A 17,370-nucleotide genomic window follows, 5' to 3' on the forward strand; every position below is an offset into this window, starting at 1 on the left:
GGTTCCTGTTGTGCCCTTGGCCGGGAAGGGAATCCCGAGGTTGCATCTGCCACTTGGGTGTGGAGCCCTGGGCTGGAGCTCGATGAGAAATGGGCCTATTTATAAATGAACATAGCCAGAGGGCGGACGTGGGGTCAGCCGAGGGCTTCACCAAGGTCAGGGGCCCAGTCCAGAGGGGACTGGGGACATTGCAGAGAAGAGCGATGCCCTGAGAGGAAGGTGGGGGCAGAGCAGGGGCCTTCAGGGCCTCTCCAGGCAGCAGGGCCATGGTCCTTTTCTGAACAGGAATGTCCAGCTGGCTTCCAAGTCGTATCTGGTGTCCCGGGCGGGCAAAGGGCAGGCCCTGCTGGGTGGGAGCAGATTCTTTCCTGCTGTCTCATTGCCTCTCTGAGAAAGGAAGTGAGAAGGGAGCACCCTGCGCACAGCCCACGGCCTGTCTGCGGCCAGTTGTGCCCACTGCACTCCTGCGCTCCTGTTTCCCCATGAAGACTGCTCCCTTGGCAGGGCCACGGCAGAGGGCCTCAGTGGGCGGTGTCTCTCCCTCTGGCTGACATGCAAAGTGCAGGAAGCTCTGCACAGTGCCAAGGATGTGGGTGGACAAGGACCCTGGTGTTAGTGACTGAGTTGGACCAGGGTCCAGTCTCAGTTCATCTGGTGCTGGGCGCAGCTAGACAATAGGAAATCACAGCACACAGGCTACCCTGCTCACCCCCTTGCACAGGTCTGTGGGGGAGATGCACCGGTCTCCTGCACCAGGGTTCCTGGGAGCTCGCAGCTGGCTATCCTCCAGGGCAGGAGCAACCTCTGAACTAGCTGGGAGCCCTGGACAGTTTCTCACCCATGACAACATCAGGTGCTGGCCTCTCAGCCTTAAATGCCTTTAAGAACTTCTTGCAGGGCTGGGGATGTGGCTCAAGCGGTTGCGCGCTGGCCTGGCATGCGTGCGGCCGGGGTTCCATCCTCAGCACCACATACCAACAAAGATGTTGTGTCCGTCAAATACTAATAAAAATAAATATTAAAAATTCTCTCTCTCAAAATGCATTCTACTGTCATGTATGATTAAAAAATAAATAAATAAATAAAAATCTAAAAAAATAAAATTTAATTTAAAAAAATTCTCTCTCTCTCTCTCTCTCTCTCTCTCTTAAAAAAATAAAATAAAATGGTTTTCTCCACCTTTAAAAAAAAAAGAACTTCTTGCTCTGGCAAGAAGAGGAATGGTGGCCGTTTTGTACCTGATGGGGTTAAGAGAGGATGAGTTTTAACAAACCTTAAATCCCAGCTCCATCCCTTTCTTGGCTTGGTGAGCCTGAGCAAGTTACTCAATCTCTCTGAGTCTAGTTTCCTTGTCTGTAAGATAACAGGACTACTTCTCCAAGCTTCTGGGGAAATTAGATGGAACAATAAGTGTGACCAAAGCTTTAATCTCATTCATGGACATCTTTGAACATTTATTTTTTTCTTCATCTTTCTCCTGGAGAAAGTCTGCCGGAGCTGCAGGGGTACACTCCACTCCAGCTGTGTGCATGGTCACGGGGAGCACTCAGGCGGCACCATGTGCCCCCCAGGGCTGGCCTCTGCAGGCTGGGGATGCTCATGGGGACACTCATGCAGCTCACATGGGACTGCAGGGCCCAGGCTCCTGCAGCTCCCCCTCATGACTCCAGGCTCAGATTCTGCTGGGAAGTCAGGGACCTGAAGTCTGAACCTGAAACCAGACCTGCACCTTTATTACTCACCCCTCATGCCTTGTCTTTCCTGAAGGAGTCAGATTATGACCCTCTTTGGGTTGAGTTGTTGAAGATGGTACAAAATGTGCACATGATAGGGACCACCTTTAGAAAAGGACCTGCCCCCCCCCCAGAGGGAGCCAGAGTGTGGCTGCAAGCTTCTCATGTGTCTTGGACAGTTCACTCTTCCTCTCCGTTTCTTCATCTTTCCAACGGATATCTTCATCCCTGAGTCACACAGTGACTGTAAACTGACCCTTGATCACCCAGCCTGGTGCCTGCTGTGTAGTAGGTGCTCAGTTACATGACACCCTTTCCTGGGCAGGAAAGGACTCTCGGCCACACTCACATGGTTACATTCACTCACATGCACCTACACACAAACTCACACATGGGTGCACACTCTAACACACACAGGCACAAATCCACAATGGGTTAAGAGGAAGGCAGAAAGGAGAGCCTGGCTCTCCCAGGTTTCTGGCCTAGAAAGAGGCCCTGTGCTTCCTGGCTGGCTGACTGCAGGACTCCCCATGCACCCGTGGGATGGCCTGCACCTTGAGCTCAGTCTCCATGTGCTCCTGGGGATGCTCTCAGGAAAGCTACTCCCAGACCTTCTGCACCCACAGTCCTGCCAGGCTGCCAGGGCGGAAGCAGTGGAGGAGGAGCCTACAGAAGTGGCAGAGTGAGGTCGCTGGTGTGTGGGATTGCCTCTTGTCCAGCCACGCCCAGGGCCCCAGAGTGTTCAGGGGGGCTCAGACAAGCTGGACCAGAGGTGGACATGGCACTTAGCTCAGGTGCCTGGAGATGTGGCCGCTGTCCCCAGCTCGTCAGTCTGGCCTGGGAACATGCTCCCGCTATTCCTGCCATCCATGGAGGCTCCCAGTTCCTGCCAGCCAGCAGGGTCTTGGAATGTGCATGGGCATGACACTGGACAGGAAGGGACAGGCCCACCAACCAACAGTTCTCACAGCGTGGACTCACATCACCCAGGGCCTTCCTTGATGGACAGGCAAAGCTCAGGCCCCACTCTGACCTGCTCAATGGATCACTCTGGCAGGGGGCCAGCAGTCTCCTACGACAGACTCCCTTTCCCCCAAGGCTGTTACTCAAGGTGAGAGGCCCTGCCCGTCATCCATCTGCCACTACCATACCTGGCCTTCAGGACAGCATTCCACGGCAACTCAGCTGACCGTCTGTGTGTGTGTAAGCACCAGGCCCACCCTGCAGCTGACTTCCACTGGTCTCCCCGTGACTTACCCAGGCCCTACCAGGAATGGCTAGAGGTGGGAACCAATCTAGACCTGGTTCCAGGTGTGGGCAACCACAAATCCAAGTGAGCTGAGAATCACTCAGGCGGGTGGCAAGGAGGAACCCTTGGGATGGGTCAGCTAGCCACACCTCACCCTTCCACCACTGGGAAATCTGGCCATTTCCTCTCCTGAGTCCATCAGCTCTGCAGTGCAGTGGACAGCGCAGCGTCACTCTGGGAAATGAAGCTCTCAGGCTGCACCAAAGTTGCTGCCTCCCCAGTCCTCTCCAGCCCTCTCCGGTCCCCCCTGGCCCTCCCTGAGCCTCTCAGCACACAGGGAGCCAAGTGCCTGGGGCAGGGAGGGGAGGGAGGAGCTTTGTAGCCCATGGACCGCAGTGAGAAGCCCAGGCAGCCCTACTCAGGTTCTCCTCAGGACAGGAGAGAAGCCAGAAGCAGGCAGGGCCAGGCTGGGGGTGATAGTCCGGATCCGGGTGGGGCTGGGTCAGAACAGCAGGCATTTCAGAGGGGTTCACACCTGCCCGGCTCCTAGCGTCAGTGTCCCACCAGAACTGGGGCTAAAGCCAGGGTGCTCCCAGGAAGATGGGCTGCAGCCAGGTGGGTGGAGGCCCACCCCTGGTGAGAGGGTCAGATCTGAGAGTGAGGAGCGCGGGGCCAGTCTCCAAGGGCAATGAGCCCTGGAAAGGACAGGCAGGAGAGAACCAGTCGCCCTCCAACAAAGAATTTGTTGAAGTAAAAATGTCCACAGAGGACTCTTGTAGGTGTAAAAGGATGTCGGACAAATACTCTCGTATCAGGCTTCACACCAAGATCCTTATGAGGTTGACCCAAGTGTCCCCTTTCCTGGCAGCAGTGGACCAAATTGTGACTCCCAAAAGATGCAGGAATATCCTGGTCCCTGTAACCTGGGAATGTGAGCTCATTTGGAGGAAAGATCTTTGCAGATATAATGATGTTAAGAATCTTGAAATGAGAACATCGTCACTGTCCAGGGAGGCCCTACAACCAGCAATAGCACAAAGGAAAGGGACACACGGAGACAAGAAGTCCAGAGTGAAGTAGCCACAAGACAAAGAACGCTTAAAATCACCAGAAGCAGGAAGAGGCAAGAACACATTCTTCCCTCTGGGCTCTAGCCTTCAGTGGGAGCATGACCCTGGGGACACCTCAATTCAGACTTCTGGTGAAATGTAAACTCCTGGTGTTTTAAGCCACCCAGATTGCGGCAATTTGTTATAGCAGACACAGTACACTAATACAGTGACCTACGAATGGGGTTCCTATCAGTTTTTAAGTCTTCATAAAAGTAAAAATATACAGATACCAACCCAGGAAATTGGAATATAATGTGTGCACGTTTATACAAAGGAATACTATGCAGCTATGCAAAAGAGTTTGTGGACAATAGCTAATAATCAGACAAAGGTTCACATACTATCAAATGGGAAAACATGATACCAGAATACCATATGATAAATGTATAGGTGCCTGATTTTTTTAAATGTATACAGAGAAAGGAAAAAATAACACATACATCTGGGTGATACGATGCAATGTTCTTTATCTTCTTAGTATTTTCTCTATTTTTTCAAAGTCCTCTCAAAGAGTACATATTACTTTTATTATCAGAAATAAGAGAGCAGTTCTCAAAATGGTGTCTTCTTGCAAATGTCATATGATTGTGCCAGCATGGCTGGAGGACCACTTTTCTTTCCTTCTATAATCTCTTGAGATCCTTAAAGTAGTATTGCAAGAAGGTCTTGGTATTATTCCATTTTGGAGGTGAATATGAGGATCCATGGGGCACTTGTCTGACAACAGAGCCAGCTTGGGCCCAAGCCTGGGAGTCAAAGGCAGCAGGAGCCAGCTTCTAACCTGCAAACTGGCTGCCCCTGTGGCTACCACCACACCCTCCTCCTTCCTGGCCACACCCAGAGCCTGGCTGTGTCCTTCAAGTCAGATGGTTAGTAAAAGTCTCAAGTGCCCTCCAGGCAGAAATAAATAACAGAGAGCAAGATCCTGGGATTCCAGATTCCTATTTTTAAATGGAATGAAGGATAAATCATTTCTGCTAACTGTTTTTACCTGGCTGCAGGAAATGATGCATCGCCATCTTTTAAAAGAAAATTAAGCCTTTAATTCCATGGCACATGTAATAAAATGGTACTTCGGCTCTCTGCACGGAATATATGGCCCGTCGCGTCCTAATTTACTATTTCGACACTGCCTGAAATGTTCTGAAGTTATTAATGTGGCAATATATCCATGCACAAAACCCAGCCTTCAAACGCTGTTGAAGCACTTAATTAACACAATGGATGGCCAAGTGGGAGCAGACGGGGTAAGAGCAAGGGGCACGCCAGGGAGCCGGGTGCACAGCTAGGCCTGCCATTGAGCGCCAGTGTCAGCTAGAACCTCGGTTTCAGTTGAAAGTTCTGGAAGACGAGATTATGGCATTTAACACACAGGTGCAAAGCACCCAGCCTCAGCAGACCCTGAGGACATTCCCTCCTCCTCTCTTACCTGGATCCCCGGGCTGCACCACCATCTCTCCCTGCCAAGGATCCCCCACACGCCACTCTCCTTATTCTGACTCTCACAGTCCACCAGGAGGCTGCAAATCCTCCCAATAACGTGCAGATGGCTCGCACTTGCATGAACACACACGTGTGGGACAGAGCCTCACAGGTTCTGAGCTGCCACAGGCCACTGTATTTTGGAGAATTGGCCTTTATGGCCACAGATCTGTCATGAAGGTCCATGAGAAGATACACCAGGGCAAAGTTTCAAACTTAGACAAAGGGCAGGGGCCCAGAGATTATTCTAGACTCATGTTCGTCTCCTTGCACACCTCTCTCCTCTCCTGGCCTCTTGTAAAACTGACCCAGATGGCCATCACCAATGTGACCTGACCTCACAAACCCTCTCTGCTCCTTAGCAAATGAGACACAAACTGCACAGGTACATCTGGATGAGGACACAGTGAGTGACAACCTTCCCATTCTAGAAAAAACTTCCTCAAGAACTCTGAGGTGCCCCTGGGGTATCCAGGGTCTGGGGCTCCAGTTCTTTCTGTGGGTCCCCTCAAGAGAGGGGCCTAGCTCCCTGGACAGTGCCAAGCCTCTCTGCCACCCCACACCTTCTCCACCATGAGGCTGATCCTTTATTTAAGGGGCAGATAATTGGGACCATTCATTTAGCTTTCAGCAAACTCACAAGGGAAACTGCAAACCTGTGTTTGAGGGGAAGTAGGCATTAAAGTCCTAAATGTAAACTTGATCCCTTAGCAACAGGCATGAGCTAAGTTCCCACCGATGACCACAGCTAATAGCCCGAGGAGAGGACAATCGCTACTACTGAGACCAATTTTCTGAAGGAGCCAGGATGCCGGGACTACTAACCAAGTGACCTTAAGCAAACTACTTGGGTAACAATAGCTCCTGTCTCCTAGGAGTGCTGTGATTATTACAATGAGTCAATTCGTGGTCACATACACTCGGGGCCATGCCCGGCAGAGACAAAGTCACTGCGTATTAGCTAAGGAATATGCAGCCCACTGCCCAGTGGACATCTGGAATTTAACCAGACCATGAGTGACATCCCTATAGGCAGTAAGTGACCCACATCCGGAGGCCCATTGGAGTCTTGTCTTCCTCACCCCTCACATGCGGGCCATCAGCAGGTGATGACACTCACTGAGAAGAGTTTGCAAAATTCAGAGGAAAAAAAGCTTCTATTCTGAGTGGTCCCTGCCCTCCCCTTCCTGGGCTTCTGGACTACTTCTTTCTCAGCAGACCTCTGCAGTGGGTGCAGCCCTGGTGGCTGTCACCTGAAACTCTCGTCCTACTGAATTCTGTTTTCCATTGAGCAGACAGAGGTTGGGGGTTGGTTGTTTGAAGTGCAGCACGTCCTATCAACCCTTGATTAAAGTCACATTAACATTTTGTAGCACTGAATAAAATGTCCTATCTGCTCCTTGCTCTCTTGTGAATCCTCATCCCAGTCCCCAAATTTAAGTTCCATAAAATCAAGGACCCTGTCTGTCTTACTCACTGTTGTGTCCCCATTGTTTGGCCCATGTTAGTCACAAAAGAAATGCTTTTGAAACAAATGAAAGATTCAAATCCATGCAAAATAATTACACTGCGTTGTACCACTGCTCAGAGGGAATAGATGCTAATGAAAATAAATCACTCTGACTAAGCTCATCTCAGTCCCTGAAAGGAACCTGGGAGCCACTTGGGCTCAGAGAAGTCGAGAAGTTGGTACAAACCCAGGATGCATCTCGGAGAGCCAAGGTGGCCACCACTTTCAGCTACACAAGTTGTGGATTGCACAGACTCAGGGTGCCCTTGACATAGAGGAACATGCCTGAAGTTTTTAGATAGGGCAGGCAGTACAGCAGCCCTGGACCCCCCAAACTGCTCCATCAGACCAAGCTTACATTGAGACCCCTTCCTTGGCCCTCTCAGGATCCAGCTGGGTATCTCAGGCCTCAACTAATTTCTTCCCCAAGAATGTTCAGACCAATAAACCAGAGAATTCAACATGATCGTCACCCAGGCAGGAAGTGGTGGAGGGCAGGTAGGAAGAAGGGAGATTTTGATTTCCATAAAATGCAGCCATAAGCCCTTCTCTGTTACCCACTGGCTGAGCACCTGCGCTCACCATCTTTCTGAGCCTTGAGCTCCCAGACCATAGGGACCTTAGGACATTTTGGCCAGACTGGACCGGATGTCTGCAGGACTGATGGAGGGTTCAAGAAGCACATGCCTCTTGGCCGACTCAGCACATGCGAATGCCACCAGCACGAGGAGTCGGCACCTCCCGGCTCACCCGATTCACCAGAGTGGCAAGCAGGAATGGTGCCATTAGTCCTTTTTGCACACAAGGCCTCTGGTAGTTCAAAGAGAATCGGGTCTGCCCACAGTCCCACAGCTGCAGAGGGTGAGACCGTAACTTAACCCAGCCCTACCAATGGGCCCTTCAGATCCCACTGGGCAGTGCTGTTGCCTGAGGTCATCGGGGCATAGGAGATGGACACTTTGATCTTCAGGACGCAGCCACATTCATGGTGTCGTTCCAGGACCAGCTCTCTCTCTCCTTCCCACCCTCCTCCCGACCGCCTTCCAGCCTGCTCCGTGGGGTCTCTTCCTGAGCCTAGATTTGAAATGGGGAGGAGGTGGGACTCCTCCTGAAAATAAACTCCCCACCCCATAACTGACCTTGGCTGTCCAGTCAAAGCCTACCACTAAGTCTGCAAACCTGGGACAGTGCTGCTGACAGCCCCATGACAGCCCAGCTGGGAGGGTGGCTATATTTAGCACACTCTTGACCTAAGATGCTATCTACCCAGGCAGAAACACAGCATCGGGGGACAAAAGGGAAGTGGTGAAGAGGACCCCCACCCATGGCACCCTGGCTCTGCACCCTCACATCGCTGCTCCCGGAAAGCGTCCACTTTCCAAATGCACTTTTGCTTCCAGTTCTAGGGAGGTGTTAGGATTTGCCAAGTCCTTTTGGCCTGGAAGAAACAGCCGGCACAGCAACCTCGTTAGGAGGCGGAAGCTAAAAGCAATTGGCTCTGTGTGCCGCAGAAGGGATTTCAGCACAAAGGGGTTAGGCCATGTGGTGGCAGTGGGTCACAAAATTGGTTCTCCTTCTGCATCCCTGGGTGATGGCAAGGAGGAAGCCCGTGTGCCCTGGGGTTGACAGGGTTCTTCTTTGGAAAGGGAATCCGGGCTGGTCGACAGGATGGATTCAAGTCCTGGACAAGCATGCTCCCACCACTTAGAGTATTTGAAAGACCAAATGAAGAAGAAGATGTAAAGTACTCGGCACAGTCAACGCCATGACTCTCTCTCCCCTTCCTTTGATCTTCCTAATCTTTCAAGGTGGGTATTTCTTGATTTGTCCCCATTCTACAGACAAAGAAACAGAAAACAGCTTTTTGAGACGGGGATTTGCCTGAGGTCTTTGCCCGGGATCTCAGCAATATTTGTGTTTTGCAGACACATCAATATTTCCCACCTCTTGGGTTGACCTGTGCCAAACGGTCCAAGAAAATCAGGGTTGGGGGGTGGGAAAGCTCGCTCCCCAGAAGTAATCTTACCTCTGCTCTTCGAAGTGTCACAAAATTGGCCTGAGACTGCTCCTGTCAGCAGCCCCAGGCAGGAGGCTGCTGAAAGCACTTTTAGCACCTGATTAAAAAGGAGGCTTTATTTTCCTGAGCCATTATCAGCCTGCATCTCATGATCTCATCCCAAAGACAAGGAGCAAGAGTGACGGAAGGCTCAATCTCATCCCAAAGACAAGGAGCAAGAGTGACGGAAGGCTCACCACCGGATGCTCAGCCTGGAAAGTGCTTGAGTGGCCTGGCCTCACCTGTGTGCAGGGTGTGGGGCTCGGCGTGGGTGGAGACAGCCGGAGTGGCAACAGGACCTGCCTTCGGGAGTCAGTTGTGTCCGCCTTCCCTGCCCTGACAGGTGTCTTCCATCTGGGCTGCAGCAGCTGAGTCTCAGGCTGTGACCTGGCTGCTGGGGGCTTTGGGAACAAAGCAAAGAAAAGAAGGGAACTAGCCTACGACAGTCAACCTGGGGAAGGGAGGGGATGTCATCTTTACATTCCCCACAGTAGTTCTGCTTGGGAGCATTTGGGGTTCACAGTATACTAAAATGGAGACTCAGGAGATGACCTTTTTCCCCAAATCATGCCCCAGAGCCTAGCAGAGAGGAGACTCAAACTCGGGGCTCTGCCCTAGCCAGCACCCTGATTCACTCCGCTTGCCCCTAAGAGCTAGGTGCTGCCCTCCAAGAGAATCCTGGGACCTGTGTTCATGCCGGCTCCATCCCACTGGTTTCACCAGCAGCAACTAGGAACCCAGGTAGGTTTTCTGCCCTGAGAGTGACTAAAAAGCCCCCTGCTCCCCTGCTGTGAACCTGCTACAACACCCTACTTGGCACTCCACCCCGGCCTCTGCATAACCGGGGAGGTGTCTGTGTACACAAGGCTCTGTTTCCTGCAGCCCATATAACAAGGGCTCACAAAATTAAAACACCCAGTGCTGCCAAGGATGCAATGAAACAAGCAGGTGCACTCAGTGATGGTGTGATGGGAAGCAATTTGGCAGTGCGTCTACATGGAGAGCCTAACAAGGTGTATTGCTCTGCCTCACTAATCTCTCATCTGCAAATATATGTTAAGGCAGTAAGTCTGCCTATCTAAAAATAAGTCTTCCTAAAAATATCTTTACCATGGCATTTTCTAAAGATCCAAATAACCTCAAAATCTCATCATATGAAGCCATTAAAATCAGTGATACAGCCCATCAGTGTTTATAGCAGCTCAATTCACAATGGCCAAACTATGGGACCAACCTAGATGCCCTTCAACAGTTAAATAAAGAATTGTGGTCTATATATACAATGGAATATTACTCAGCCTTAAAGAAAGAAATTATGGCATTTTCAGGTAAATGGATGGAGCTGGAGAATATCCTGCTAAGCAAAATAAGCCAATCCCCCAAAACCAAAGGGCCAATGTTTTTTCTGATATACTGATGTTAATGCTCAATAGGGGGGGTCAGCTAGGGAAAAATAGAGATACTTTGCATTAAGCAGAGGGGAATGAAGGGAGAGGATGAGGGATGGGGTAGGAATGATAGTAGAATGAACTGGACATTATTATCCTATGTGCATACATGATTACACAACCGGTATGATGCTACATCATGTACAACCAGAAGAATGAAAAGTTATACTCCATTTATGTATGATGTGTCAAAATGCATCCTACTGTCATATGTAACTAATTAGAACAAATAATTTTTTTAAAAAAATAGTGCTTCAAAGAAGAATCCATAGTAACATAGAAATGCTTTTTTGTAAAGTTTAGTGACAAAAGAATGTTATTAAATTATCTAGATGGCTCGATCATATCTATGTAGAGGGGTAGAAAATATAAGAAGTAAAAAAAAATGAATGAGTGAATTGATACTCAAATGGCACATGGGACTAGGGGTAGAGCTTTTATTTATTTTTTGCACATAGAACTTACTTTTTAAAGTAGTTTCAGATTCACAGAAAATAAAGCAGAAGTGCAGAGCTTTCCTTGTGTACCCCGATCCCCACACATGAAGGTGGGCTTCTCTCCCACTGTCTCCCCATCTTCATGCACATTCACAGTCTCACACACACGTTCACACGTGCACACACACACACCTACACACCTCTCTTTAATATATATTAAATAATATATATCAAATAGTATATTAAATAATATATTTTATTTGGGATGAAAGAAGAAAGGGGAGGTGGGAGACAGGGAGAGAGGGCGGGCAGGCAGCAGGGGACAGCTTGTCCCAGAGTCAAAACCTGGGTGGGCTCAACCCTGTTTTTTGATACACCTTTTTGTTCACCGGCTGTTGGAATTCCTCACCACTTTAAGTTTGCCATCTCATTGGCCTGTGCACACATATTGTCCCAAGGAGGGGAAACCATTTCAATGTTTTCTCAAAATCGCAATCCTCTTGAAATCCCCCAATGCAAACCACCTACCATAGGAAGCCTCTCAGCTCACTCTCTTGCCCCCTGTATCTTAGGTGAGTTTTCCATATGATGAGGACCAGCTCTGTCACCTGCCACTGAAGCCCCAGAGAGACTGGCTTTGCCTCGGTGGGTAGTCCTGGGAGTCCAGGCACAGCAACAAGGACATGGGATCTAGAACTTGGGAGCAATCTGATCTGCAGATCAGCTTCCCTCCAGCAGGGGGCAGAGTGCTGTGCCTGGACGGGGCCCCAGCCTATGCCTCCACATCTAGGAACCCTGGTGCCCCAGAGAGGCTCAGGAACACTGGCTGGGTGAGCCATTGTGACCATGGGCCTGTTGTCAGCACTCTGGAGCTTTAAATTAAGAAATGAGCTTTCAGGACAGCAATACCTTAGATCATTCTATAGGAGAGAGTCAATGTCCACCCACTTTGGGTCTTTTAGAGGCCATCCTAAGGGCCAGTCCCAACCAACTGGAGAGAAAGGCCAGGACGAGGGTTTGCCTTCCTCACACCAGGTAGCCTGAGCAGGCTTTTTCCCCTGGGGGTCTCAGCTTTCCCAGGAATAGATTGACAAAGTGGCATGACCTAGGTAGACCCACCATGATGCTGTTCTATGAGCTGACTATTCCATGATTCTTGACTAGATAAGGAACTCAATATGAAATCACTTCAAAAACATGAGACATTTTGTGGGACACATTTTCTTTTTTATGGCATCTATCACAACACCTACAAAGAACTCAGGGTATAGGCCTCAGAAAATTAGCCCCGCCAAAAGCATAAATCAACTTCTTGTCTTTTCATTGAGACGACAATGCAAAATATGACCCACAAACTTGACTATGCCACCCTCATGCACATACAAATACCCACTCTCAGCCACACACACACACACACACACACACACACACACACCTTCAGCCATGCAGACACACACCCTCAGTCACACATGCATATACACAATCTCACACATTCACACGTGCACACACATCCCTACACAAATTCCCACCACCCCACAAGGGTAAATGCATATGGACAATTTTTAGGAATGGAGCTGCCCAACAAAGCTTGAAAAGGGAAAGGTGAAGCTTAAGTGTGATTTCATACAAATGGTCCTGGGAAAATGAAGGCAGAAAGCTCTTTGATTTAAATCAAACACTGGGCAGTCTGGGGCTTTAGGGGGAGGTAAGCCTTGAGAGGTGGTGATGACTTAGCCCAGTGCACTTACTGCAAGATGACAGCCCCCTGGAACCACTTCCTGTGGCTGAGACTACCTACCTAGATCCCAAAAGGCAGGCTCTACAAAAGGAAGCCTCCTTCAAGGACCACAAATAGTATGTCACTCTCCTAATCTGAGCTGCTTTCTACTAAGTTGGGAAATAAGGATTTAACATACACTGTTTTTAATCTACTCAAAAATGCCGGGTCAGTGGATTAGACAAAGGGGAATGGAGGGAAGAGAGGGGGAGGGAAATGGGAAAGACAGCAGAATGTATAACTTTCCTATGTTCATCTATGAACACACGACTAGTGTAACTCCCCATATGTACAACCACAAGAATGGGAAGTTATACTCCATGTATGTATAATATGTCAAAATACATGCTACGGTCATGTATAACTAAAAAGAACAAATAAAAAAAAATAAAAGGGACTGGGGTTGTGGCTCAGGGGTAGAGCACTCACCTCGCACGTTCGAGACCCTGGGCTCCATCCTCAGCACCACATAAAAATAAACAAGTGAAATAAAGATATTGTGTCCAATTACAACTAAAAAATATATATATAAAAAAAATTTTTTTTTTAATTTTAAAGGTGGGGAAAGAGGGAAGGAAGGGGACAGGAATAGGAAAGACAGTAGGATGAATCTCATATAACTTTCCTATGTACATATATAAATATACCCCAGAGAATCTCCACATCAGTACAACCACAGACTGGGATTCTAATTAGAATAAGATGTATTCCATGTTTGTCTGAATATATAAATATACTCTACTATCATGTGTGACTGAAAAGAACAAATAAATTTTTGTTTAAATGCGAGGTCAAAAGACTTACACCTACCCTCCAGATGAGATGACTGAGGCGGAGCATGGATAAAGAGCTTGCCCAGGCCCACACAGCGAGTAAAAGGCCACACTGAAATCTGAAGCCAGATGACAGGCTTGTGTCTTCTGACTGCCTGGTCGGCAGTCATCTGCGGTTGGCGGGGTGTGGAGGGGCGGCCAGCATTCCTCAGAGGAGGTGGAACACATTCCCTGGGGTCAGAGCCCTGCTTTAGGCCTCGCTGCCTTTCAAGCCCAGCCGCTCTGGAGGTTTCCTTTCCGCTCTGGACTGACCCCGCATTTCGACAGCAATAGCTATTAAAATAGTTCCCGAGGGTGTGGCCTGGGTTTCGGGTTTTTATCTTGCGCCAAATTAAAACGATGGTCCCTGGCGTCCAGTTTTCTCATGGACCTTGTTTTCCCGGGCGCCATCAGATCTGGGTCTGACTCGCCTCGTTAGGTGATCCTTTTTCTTAAAGAGTTCTTCCTCTGTGACCTGATGGAGAACTCCAGACCCAAAGGCTGGGGTTTGGGTTTGGGGTGAGAGGTAATCCTGGTTTATGTAGCTATGGCCCACATTTACTCTAACCCGGTGAAAGTCATTTCTGATTGGCATCTAGTTCATTGCCCCTTGGCTCTCTACATCCCTTGCAGAGAAGTTGGAATTGGGGCTAAGACTCATGAACACCCTCAGCTCCAGGCCCCTGTCTTTACCTACCCCTGTGCCACCGGGAAAGGAGTTCAGGAGAGTCTGGATCCAGAGTCTGGATCCTTGCTCGATGTCTGATTCTGGGCAGGTTATGCCTTTCTTCTAGGTCTTGGTTTCCCCACCTGAGCAATGTGAGCACTGAAGATGCTTTTTTGCAACAGTGGTTGTAGGAGAATCCCCTACAAGGCTTGTCATAACAGAACTTTCTGGATGCACTTCCAGGATCTCTGATACTGGAGAGTCTGAGAATCTGCATTTCTAAGCAGCTCTAAGCTGGAGTGTGAGGACACTTTATATTTTTCTTTTTTTATTAATTAATTAATTTATTTATTTTAATAGTATATATGACAGCAGAATGCATTTTGATTCATTGTACCCAACTGCAGCACAACTTTTCATTTCTCTGGTTGTACACGATGTAGGGTTGCACCATATGTGCAGTCATACATGTACCTAGGGTAATGATGCCCATCTCATTCCACCATCTTTCCTGCCCCCTTGTACCCTCCTCACCCCTCCCTCCTCTTTGCCTAATCAAAGTTCCTCCATTTTCCCCATGCCTATCCCCGTTATATATCCACTTATCAGAGAGAAAATTCAGCCTTTGGCTTTTGGGGATTGGCTTACTTTGCTTAGCATGATATTCTCCAGTTCCATCCATTTACCTTCAAATGTCATAATTTTATTCTCTTTTAATGCTGAGTAATATTCCATTGTATATATAGATCACAGATTCTTTATCCATTCATCTATTGAAGGGCATCTAGGCAGCAAAATGAAACTAAACCTCTATCTCTCACGATGCACAAAACTCAACTCAAGTGGATCAAAGACTAGAAATTAGTCCAGAGACCCTGCGCCTAGTAGAGGAAAAAGTAGGCCCTAATCTTAATCATGTCAGATTAGGCCACAAGTTCCTTAACAAGACTCTTAAGGTGCAAGAAATAAAATCAAGAATTAATAAGTGGGATGTATTCAAACTAAAAAGCTTCTTCGGAGTAAAAGAAATAATCAATGAGGTAAAGAGAGAGCCTGTATCTGGGGTGCAAATTTTTGCTACATGCACATCAGATAGAGTACTAATCTCCAGAATAAGTAAAGAACTCAAAAAACTTAACACACAAAAAAAACAAATAACCCAATTAGTAAGTGAGATAAGGGGCTGAACAGACACTTCTCAGAAGAAGATATACACTTGATCAAAAAAATATATGAAAAAATGCTCAACATAATTAGAGAAATGCAAATCAAAACTACTCTAAGATTTCATCTCACGCTGCTCAGAATGGCAGCTATTATGAAGATAAACAACAATAAGTGTTGACAAGGATGTGGGGGAAAAGGCACACTTATACACTGCTGGTGGGATTGCAAATTGGTGCAACCAATCTGGAAAGCAGTATTGAGATTCCTCAGAAAACTTGGAAAGGAACCACCATTTGACCTAGCTATCCCACTCCTGGGTCTATACCCAAAGGACTTAAAAATCAGCACACTATAGTAATGCAGCCACATTAATGTTCATAGCAGCTCAATTCACAATAGCTAAACTGTAGAAGAACTCTCGCTTAAAGGAAACAAATTAAGTCATGTTTGGATGCTTCTTTAGAAACTATTTTTGAAAAGATGCTCAATATCAGTAATCATTAGGGAAATGCAAATCAAAACCACAATGAAGTATTACCTCACACACATTATGATGGCTATTCTCAAAAAAAAATACTAAAATAAGTGGAAAATAACAAGTTCTGGCAAGAATGGGGAAAATTGGAACTCTCATGAACTATTGGTGTGGATATAAAATAAAGTGTTGCAGCTGCTATGGAAAACAATTTGGCAGTTACTCAAAAAGTCCAACAGAATTGACACAATCTAGCAATGGCATTGCTGGGTATAGACACACACGCGCACACACACACACACACAAAGCCACTCAAAAATCAAAACTACCAGTCAGAATGGCAGCCATCAAGAATACAAACAATAATAAATGCTGGAGAGAATGTGGAAAAAAAGGAACACGTTTACACTGTTGGTGGGATTGTAAATTAGTACAACCACTATGGAAGTCAGTACAGAGGTTTCTTAAAAGTCTAGGCATGGAACCACTATCCGACCCAGCTATACCACTTCTCAGTGTTTACCCTGAAGAATTAAAGCCATCTTACTGCAGTGACACATGCATACCCATGTTTATATAGCAGCACGATTCAAATTACAGCCAAATTATGGCCAGCCAAGGTGTCCATCAATAGATGAATGGATAAAGAAAACATGGTATGTGTACACAATGGAGTTTACTCAACCAAAAAGAAAAATGAAATTATGGCATTTGCAGGAGAATAGATAGAACTAGAGACATTACATAAAGTGAAATAAGTCCATCCCTGCAGGTCAAGGATGCATATGCAAAAGGTAGAGAGGAAAAAGGAAAACAAAGCTCAGGGTGGACCTCATGAAGTCAAAGGGAGATCAGTAGAGGGAAGGAACCAAGGGGTGGGAGGCAGGGAAAAAGAAAGAAAGTGCTGGGGCATGATATTGCACAAATTATATTGTTATTGTGTGTGTGTGTGTGTGTGTGTGTGTGTGTACAAATATGTAAAAACAAATCTCATCAATATATACAACTTTAATGCACCAATAAAAAAGTGAGGAAAAAAAAAGAAAACAGGCTCTCAGATGTTTGTAGCAGTATTACTCTCAGTCACCAAAGGTGACTCATCATAGATGAATAGATAAACAAAATGTAGCACATACATACAATGGGATATTACTCTGCCTTTAAAAAGGAAAGAAAATCTGACACATGCTACAACATGAACGAACCTTGAAGATTTTACATAAAGCGAAATAAGCCAGTTACAAGAAACAAATGCTGTATTATTCCTCTTATATGAGGTGCCTAGAAGAGTCAAATTTGTAGAGATAGAAGGGAGAATGATTGTAGTCAGGAGTTGGGGGAAAGAAGAGTAATGGGAGGTTACTGTTTAATGGGTACAGAGTTCAGTTTTGCAAGATGATGAAGCTCTGGAGATTGGTTTCACAATAATGTGGATGTACCCGGAT

The sequence above is a fragment of the Urocitellus parryii genome, chromosome 5, assembly GCF_045843805.1.
Source record: "Urocitellus parryii isolate mUroPar1 chromosome 5, mUroPar1.hap1, whole genome shotgun sequence".
NCBI lineage: Eukaryota > Metazoa > Chordata > Mammalia > Rodentia > Sciuridae > Urocitellus > Urocitellus parryii.